Here is a 9,348-nt window from a genome sequence, read left to right as displayed (position 1 = left end):
ACCCAGTTGGTTGGAAGTATGACCATATTTAGAACAAAGACCTCTATAGACAGATTTGCAGAAAGAATCTTCAGTTGGGACTCCCTGGAATATGGGTGGGTCTCATGTCCAATGACAAGTGTTCTTTTACAAGAAGGAGATAGAAGGCACATTTTCCCTTTTGCTGTGCTCACATAGTCTGACTGCGGCAGTTTGAGGGAGGATGGGTTTATGTTTGGCTCACAGCTTCAGAGGGCTCTTTCCATGGCTGCTTAGCCCCAGACACTTGGAAAGAATGGTTGCTAGAGAATGTGGTGGAAGGTGCCCTTTCCTTTTTAACAGTCAGGAGGTATCCAGCATGACAAGCCGGGGCCTAGGAACAATATATCTCCAAGGACCTACCCCAGTGAAATACTTCTCCCAGCAACGCTGCATGTTTTAAAGTTTCCACACCCCCTAAATAGTACTATCAACCCGGGGGCGGGTTTTAAAGAGGGGCCATTTGGTATTTAAACGATATTAGGGAGACTCACAGAATAGAAGAGGAGGAAGTGGTTAGGCAGGGATGGAGGGATGTGCTAAGAAGTGCTTGGAACCACTGCCAACTAGAAGAGACTGTCAGGGACAGAGTCTCCACTAAAACCTCTAGAAAGTGCAAAGTCATGGTGACACCTTGATTTTCTGCTTTCTTCCGACTCCCAAGTACTGTTGTTTGAAGATATCAGGTTAATCTTCTACAGAAAAGGCTGTGGTCACACTAGCCCGTGAGAGACCCTGGAAATATATTGCCTCAACAAAGACTAGGCCATGGAACTGACTGAATCTATAAAAATGCCTTCCAGATAAAAGAGCTAGACAAGACCAGTGCACAGCTAATCGGGTTTATTAAAGTGTGGAAGGTGATCTACACTAGATGATTAAGCAGCAAATGACATAAACAGAAAAATCTATTAATAACAGGTCCGTTGCTCTGTTTTCTAGCTACGGTTGCTCGACAATTGTGAGTAACACATGAAAATGTTGTGGAATATTTGTACTTTGGGTCTACACTAAAACCGTTGGGAGGAACCTGGGGATCCACAGGACAGTGCCTCAGCCACAGAGTCAGATGGCAGCAGGTCTCTGCATCCAAGAAGGATGTTCACAGAAGTCCTCAACACACGGAAGCAGAGCCCAGCTGAAAAGACTGGCCACACTCAGAACACTTGAAAGAGGACAGGCAAGATGTATATAGAAAGGTCCAGAAATAGCAAGAGCCCTATCAGGGCCTTCAACTGGCTTGTGGGGAAAGCCAGGTGTGGGCAGGATTGGGACCTGGCTGGCACCTCTTTTCTCTGTTACTTCTGTCTTTTCTGGATGTGATTAGAGATGTCTGATATGACTCCCATTCTGTTGTTGAGCCTTGAATGAGGGTTTCTCTTGATCTTCAGTGTCTAGTTGGTACTGAATGTACTGCTGTGCGGATGATCTCATCCAGGTCCTTATGCTTACAAATATTGTGTGTAAGCCAGGGGTGATGGCAAAGCCTAGCACCCAGGATGCAGAAACAGGTGGCTGTCTATGAGCTAAAGGCCAGAGAACTCTACAGAGGGAGTTCCAGGTCAACTAAGTCTACATGATAAGACCCTGTCACAAAAATCATTGTATAATCTATTACATATTTTCTTCTTTTTAAAAATGCTCCTGTGTCTGATATAAACCTTTACTTTATTCAGAGTTTGTAAATTTTTTTTAAATCTCTACTATGTACATTTAAGGTATAAACATTATAGTTTACTATGTACATTTAAGGTATACAACATTATATTTTAATATGCATATTAAGTCAAGTAAGTGAACTAGTCTCTTATCTCACAGGGTCACTTAATATTTCTGCCTCTCCTCTTTCTGTGTGTGTGTGCATGCTTGTGCATGCGTGCATGCGTGCGTGCATGCATGCGTGTGTGTGTGTGTCTGTGTGTGTGTCCCAGAGCCAGTGTGTTCCATTCTCCAGGAATTATACTTTGGGTTTTGTGCCAGACCCTTGGGGATGTATGCTATGTTTTCTGTGAGTTTATTGTTCATCCTCTGAACTCATCAGGTTCCTTGGGGAACAGGTTCTCACACTCAGAGAACAGTTGTAAAGAACTGTTTTAAAACTGGTTTTTTAAAAAGAGTACTCACTGTTGCTTTTAAAATGCAAGACATGAGGTGCCACATTTCGTTCTTTACAGCTGGCTGTGGAGGACCATCTTAAAGAAATCCTAATGGTCTTCTCACTGAAAATAGAAGCTACCTGTCAATAGGCAGTGGGTTCAGCCTCCCTCACCCCCAAACAGAGTACTTGTAACCTAAGACACTGTGGGATTTTAATACTTGGGTGTGGTGTGCCTTTGATTTGGGGAAGTTAACATAAACCATACTTTACTCTCAGTAACTATGAGATGGATCATAGGGTTTACATACTGACTTTCTTTTTAGCCTTTGAAGTATAGACAAGAGAGAGACTTTGTAAAAAGGGATCTCATATAATCCAGGCTGTGTAGCTGAGGATGATTTTCAGTTTCTGATCCTTCTTTATTCTCCTTCTGGGTGTTGGTTACAGGAATGCCACATTGTGTGTGATCAGAGTGGTGTGGTCACGGGACCCAAGGCTTTTTGCATGCTAGACAATTTTTGATTAGCTGATCCATGTCCCCAGCCCCTGAGGGTAACTCTCAAGGGATCCTCCCAAAATTAAGTTTTCAAAGGCTCTGAATCAGGAAAAGAAGAGAAATCTAGAAAACCTCGGGTCTTGTGCAGAAAACAACCAAACATCTTTTAAAAATAACTTTGGTGTGAAACTTGGGATCATTTTATGTTGGTTCCCCCCAAATACCTAGCTGGATCTGTTACCACTGTTGTAACCCCAACTAACTTTATAAAAAAAAATCCCAGCTTGCCAGTCTAAATATTGTAAACAAGGACAGTCAGACTTCCCACTCATGAGACCTGGCCTCTTAGCTATTGTTCTAAGGAGCTACTTCTAGAAGCATATAGATGTTTTCACAAAGATGAGGCTCTAGCTAATGTCATGCAGGTGAGATTAAGCTTATGAAAAAATAGTTTCTTTTTAGTTTTAACATTTTCTAGAAACACTGCATGACATAGTGTTTTTTTCCTCTTTCCTTCTCTTTCTCTTCTTCTTCTTCTTCTTCTTCTTCTTCTTCTTCTTCTTCTTCTTCTTCTTCTTCTTCTTCTTCTTCTTCTTCTTCTTCTCTTTCTCCTTCTCCTTCTCCTTCTCCTTCTCCTTCTCCTTCTCCTCCTCCTTCTCCTCCTCCTCCTTCTTCTTCTGTTTCTGATCTTGGGAAATTGTATCTTGAAGCAGAACAGAAATAGTATTTGAAAAAGTCATATGAGCCTGCTAACTCTCTGTTTGGAATATAGATGGTATCTTCTAGAATCTGAAACCCAAAGGTCAGAAGACTGTGGAAGAGATGGCATTCTAAATTTTACAAGTGTGCTGGCTAATTTCACTTCAACTTGACTTAGGTTAGAGTCATCTAAAAGGAGGGAATAGTGAAGAAAATGTCTCCAGTAGACTGAGCTGTAGGCAAGCCTGGAGAGCATTTTCTTAATTAGTGATTGATGTGGGAGGGCCCAGCCCACTGTGGGCGGTGCCATCCCTGGGCTGCTGGTCCTGGGGTCTATAAGTAAGCAGGCTAGTAAGCAGCACTCTTCACTGTCTCTGACTCAGCCTCTGCCCTGATTTCCTTTGATGATAAACAGTGATGTGGAAGCATAAACCAAAAAGCCTTTTCTCCCCAAATTGCTTTGATTATGATATTTCATAACAGCAATAATAATGGTAGCCTCAACTAAGACAAATTGGTACCAGATATGGACTATAACTGACAGATCTGACTATGTTTTGAGGAGGATTGTGGACTTTGGGACTTTGGGCTAGAAAAGCCATTGAGTGTTGAGGGCTCAGGGAGTTGTTCTGTAGTAGCTCGGAGGCTAAGAATGTTTAGAGTGAAGCAGATGATGGAGGCCTGGCTTGTGAAGTTTCAAAAGAAAGTTTAAAGACTCTGGTGGCCATTTGCTTTTTTGATTAAGAGCCTATGGTTATTGTTAGCTGGGGCTGAAGAATCAGCTGTGATTAATAAGAGACCAGAATGGCTAAAGCGAAACTTTTGCTTGGCTGGGACTCACGGCTGCTGGCTAGAGCTGAGATGTTAGAGGTGATCCAGAAGAGTCCCAAATTGCTGAGGTGAAGGCTCCTGGGGAGTTCTTTCTCAGGGTCAGCAAACAGAAGCTGTGCCCCAGAAGCAGCCAAGGTTGTACTGTTGTCATCCAAACTTGGTCACCCAGGTGGTGCTGGTTTTGAAGGCATAAAAGAACCATGAAGGAGCAGCTGAGGCTTTGCACTGTGAGAAGCCAGGAGGGTACAGCCTCAGTAGCAGCTGAAGCCCCAGTGATTTAAGGGGTCATGGAGAGAAGTTGAAGTATGTCTCTAAGAAGAGGAGAGACTGTTGGCAAAAGTGCAGCTCAGTTTCAGCAGAAGACCTTAGCAGTTTAGAGATGCCAGTACCCTCCAAGAACGGCAGCAGCAATGGAGTGGAGTCAGCCAGAGCCTTGGAAAACAAGCTGTGTGTGCAGCAGAGGGTGGGGCTGGAGAAGTGACCTGTGTTCCTTGAAGGAGTGCAGAAAACTGTGAGTGAATTCCAGATATTAGACATTGAATTATTTGCATTGTTGGAGTGTGGCTTTGTCCAGTTTGTGAGTGTACCCTAGTTCTTCCCTCTTGAAGTAAGAAAGTTTCTTTTAAAGCTTATATTTGATTTTATGACCCCCCCACAGCTGAGAGACTTAGAGTTTTTAAAAGAGATTTTGAATTTTAAAGAGATTTTTAAAAAGAGACTGACCCTTTTAAGTAATTGAATTGATAAAGAGTGAGATAGGTTTGTTAATATGTTTTATAATTTGTTGTGTTTATTAATTAAAATCTTGGCAACAGACAACAAGCTTTTGAACTTTTAAAGTATTAGAGTTAGTAAAGAGCAGGACTTCTAGGGTTGTAGTATGTTTTACATGTGTGGCATTTATTAATCTGAAATCTTGGAGATGAACTAAAAAGTTATGGCTTAAAGAGTATTGCATATCAAATTGGTAATGGGTCAATTGTACTGACTAATTTTATATCACTTTGACAAAGGCTACAGTCAGCTGAAAAGAAGGGACTCCATCTGAGAAAATGCTTCCATGTAAACAAGTCTGGGGAGCATTTTCTTAACTGTGATCTGGAAGTGCCTAGTGGTTTGTGGGTGAGGTCATCTCTTATAAAACCTAAGGCTGATGGTCTTAGGTTTTATAAGTAGGCTGAGCAAGCCATGTGGAGCAAGCCAATAAGCAGTATCCCTCTAGGGCCTCAGCATCAACTCCTGCCTCCAGATTCCTGCCTATTTGAGTGTCTGCTTCCTTTGATGATGATGAACAGTGATGTGAACGTGTTTCCTCCCAAAGTTGCTCTGGTCATAGTGTTACATCATAGCAATAGGATCCCCAACTAAGACCATAAGGGAGTTTGGACTGGTTCACTTGGTAAAGTGTTTCATGGCCAAACAGGTGGAGTGGAGTTTGGAATGTTGGCACCAATGTAACTGTGGACTTAGTGGTGTTCATGTAACCCAGTGCTTCAGAGGTGGATAGAGGAGCTCCCTGGCCTTGCTGGCCAGCCAGTCTAGCTGAAAAGAGCCACAGGCTCAGAGAGACCGTGTCTCAAAAACTCAGGTGGAGAGAGGGATAGAGAAGGACACGCAATGCCAACTTCTGGGTTCTACATACATGGTGTGTTAGCAGCTGTCTGGTGTATGGCTCACCATGACCGTGTAGTGGTTAATACTCTGCTGTGTTGTGACCACAGCAACCTCGGTTTGAATCTGAGTCATGAAATCATTGATATGTTTTATAAAATGGCAGTGGTGGTGTGGGGGAAGGGAGTGCCTGGGCTGGGAGCACGCCAAAACTTTCCCTCTGAGAAATCAAGGCACGAGGCAGACCTCTTCTAAGGTTTATTGGCAAAAAGGAAAGAGGAGGAGATGGTGAGAGGGAAGGGGAGGAGGAGAGGGAGAGTAGCCAGAACAGTCCTTATGTGCCTGGTGCTTGGCTCCTACCTGGCCGTTGCTAGGTAACTGCTGGGCAGAGCCCAGATGACAGGCTAGCTTGGTATACTGGGGTCACTGGCATCATCCAGCTGTCCTTGCTGTACTCTCTTGGTTATTTTTTCTTTAAGCTTTCCCTGAAATGTACTTCCATAAATATTAATGTTTTATAGATAAGCCAAGCAGCACATGAATTGGATATTCTGCCTTTGCTGCTTCCTTTAAAACATGCTGACCCAATGTTTTCTGCCTCAAACTTTGAGAGCCAGGTGGAATCTTTTTTTTTTTTTTTTAAGTTTATATGTTCTTTTTAGCTGGGACTCAAAAAGAAAATGGGCAGGCATTCTTAAAGGAGTGACTTTTCAGAAAATGTTATATCTATATTTTTATTTTTAACAGCTCGAGTAGAAGTTTTAGAAGATTGCTGTTGCCTATGAACAAGAAAACATTTATCACAAAGCCTTTCTTAAAACGTAGGACTTAAGCTCCCATAATGCACTCTCCTCTTGCTTAGGATAGGGTGAAAGGCAAGAAATTAAACAGAGAAAGAGGATGGCTTTGCCCCCTCACGGGGGGGGGGTCTTCTCAGACTCAGAAGAGCATAGCAGCTGTGGGGGTAGTCGCTTTTAATCCTTCTAAAGTCACTGTAACTTTCAATTTCAATGTCATGATGGCCTTTTCCATATCTCACAGTCAATAGAATTGCTCGATCAGGAGGCCAATTCCTTATCACAGCGACAGACTTTGTTCTCCTCCCCTCACTACCATGGACTCTTCTCCATCAAAACTACAAGCCACTTCTCTGCATTTCCTGGCTTTTGGTCTCCTCTGGTTGTCCCACTTTGCCTGGGTGACCAGCCATTCCAACTGTCTTTCCGCTATCCTTCTAAGATCCAGTGTCAGCTGGAATTTCATCCTCCTTGCTGTTGCCTAACACTGGCTGCATCCTTCTCTGAGAGTCTCTTTCTTGTGTATCTGTGTGCACATGGGTTTTATCCTAGTCTTGAGCCTTTAGATGCTACTAGAAATGTACTTTATGGTACCTGTTTCTCTCACAATGAAGGCATTCTGTATAATCTCAGTTGAGGTGTCTTTTCTGGTTGATATCTCTCTCTCTCTCTCTCTCTCTCTCTCTCTCTCTCTCTCTCTCTCTCTCTCTCTCTCTCTGCATTTATCTTTGTGAGTTGCTGATTTCTTTGTGCATTACTGGGCAATGGCTAGTGCACCTCTTCCTTATTTTCCTCAGGTTCCCAACACCCTTCCTTAGGCCACCACACTCTGAAATTCAGTGTGATGATTAGTCTTTACCTTCAACTTGGCTGGATTTAGAAACATGTTGGAGACATACTTCTGGGAGTGTCTATGAGGGATTTTTCTAGATTGGGGACTCATCTTTTCCTTTTCTCCCCTCATTCCCAGTTCTCCCATCCCCTGCCTCTGCCCCTCTGCAATGTAATGCCTTCTGTCTTGTGCTGACACAAAGCCAGCGCCTTGAGCTTGGACGTCTCAGTCTCCAAAACTGTGAGAAATGTACTTCTGTTCTTTGTAAATTAACTGGCTTTTGGCATTTTGTTATAATGGCAGAAATGGATTACAATGGTTTACAAGAAAGAAACTAAAGAGCCGTTACTAACTGGTTATACTTAAAGAACAAAACATTAGGAAGGAGTTTAGAGGACAGTCATTAACTTGGAGTCCGAGGATCTGGGTAGTAGGCATATAGTAGGAAATAGAAATTATTTTAAAGACAGGTGTGTGCTTCTCCTGTCCACTATTACTGCTTATTGGCGTTAGGTTTGAACCTTTGAAATGGTCTAAAATCAGAGTTAAGACCTGAGAGCAAAGGGCTTGGATCAGGCTGTCTCTGCTAAGTAGAGACAGCCATTAGATAGATATCCAGTTTGTATTCTATTTCTCAGCTTGTTTGTATAGGTTCAGAGAGCCGTTCTCAATGGCTTTATATGCCGTAGCACCTGGAATCTCAAGCTGACAGGCTCATTGTCACTGATGACATCCATCCATTTCATTATCTCCTCTTTATACTTTTGTTTTTAAAGACAAGGTCTCATGTAGTCCAGGATGATAACTCACGAATGCTACAATTACAGATATGAGCAACTATACCCAGGGCCTTCTGCATGCTAGGGAAGCACTCTACCCACTGCTCATGCTTTGTTCCAAAAGTGTTTAGACACCAGGTGAAGAAGGCCCTGCTCCTGTTCTGCCGGCAGAGAGTTCTGGAGTTTATAGAAAAGAACAATCAACTTTCTTCCATTGAAGGTTCTTCAGTGATACAGCTTTTAAGGCTTGCGGCTGTTTTAAATGATTAGCTTCTCCCGCCCCTGCCTAGGAGCTAGCAACCCGTCAGTCATTTTTAAATAGCCTTTCCGTGTTCTGACACAAGACTGTTATTGGGGAGCTAAATGACATTTAGACATGATCTCTTGATTTTGATGATATGTTGTTGATTGACTTTGTGCTCGGTTTAACAGTTACTCTCTTGCCCCTTGGTGGTGATGACATGCACATTACCCTAGGCTGCGAGCCAGAGTCAACATCCCATGGGGGAAAGTCATCCAGCAGAGGAAGAATAATAGATTTCCCTACTCCACCTGCTCTGCCCCCGCCAGCCGTTGGGAACTCATTTTCCTTTACAGCCCCAAATCTAATGAGTTATCTCTTCTGAAATAGCAATTCCAGTTTACCCAAACTGATAGGTCCTCAGGGAATGGACTAGATGTTGGTTGTCGACTTTATTATAGAGAAGGCATGGACATCCATGGTCAGGACTCTTGTATACTTTCAGATCTGTTACTTTTCAAAATGTATGCACACCCACACATCTTGTAGGATGCAATTAAAACAACTAAGAACATCTTTGTCCACAGCACATGGATTACTTGTGACATGGCACTACATTTCTGGGAAAAGTTGTAATGTTGACATACACATGCTACAGAATGAAATAAACTGGCCTGTCAGGATGCAGTCCCAATCTTTGACTCTATCTTCTGTCTTCTTAACATAAGTAGGACTTAAACTTGGGCACTGGATAAACCTTGTTGAAAGGAAGCCAGACTTCTCACAGATCTCTGAGATACATGCTGAGTTCATGTCTACTGGCTTATGTACTTCTGGTGATCATACAGCTGCACAGATTAAGCTAGCTATAAATTGCTTTGGTGAAAGGTTGAACATACAAGATTTAGGAGCTGCACTTGATGGTCGCAGAGGCAGGGTGCTACTT

Source organism: Micromys minutus (genome assembly GCF_963924665.1).
Source record: "Micromys minutus genome assembly, chromosome: 7".
Classification (NCBI taxonomy): Eukaryota; Metazoa; Chordata; class Mammalia; order Rodentia; family Muridae; genus Micromys; species Micromys minutus.
Note: the sequence above shows the minus strand (reverse complement) of the source record.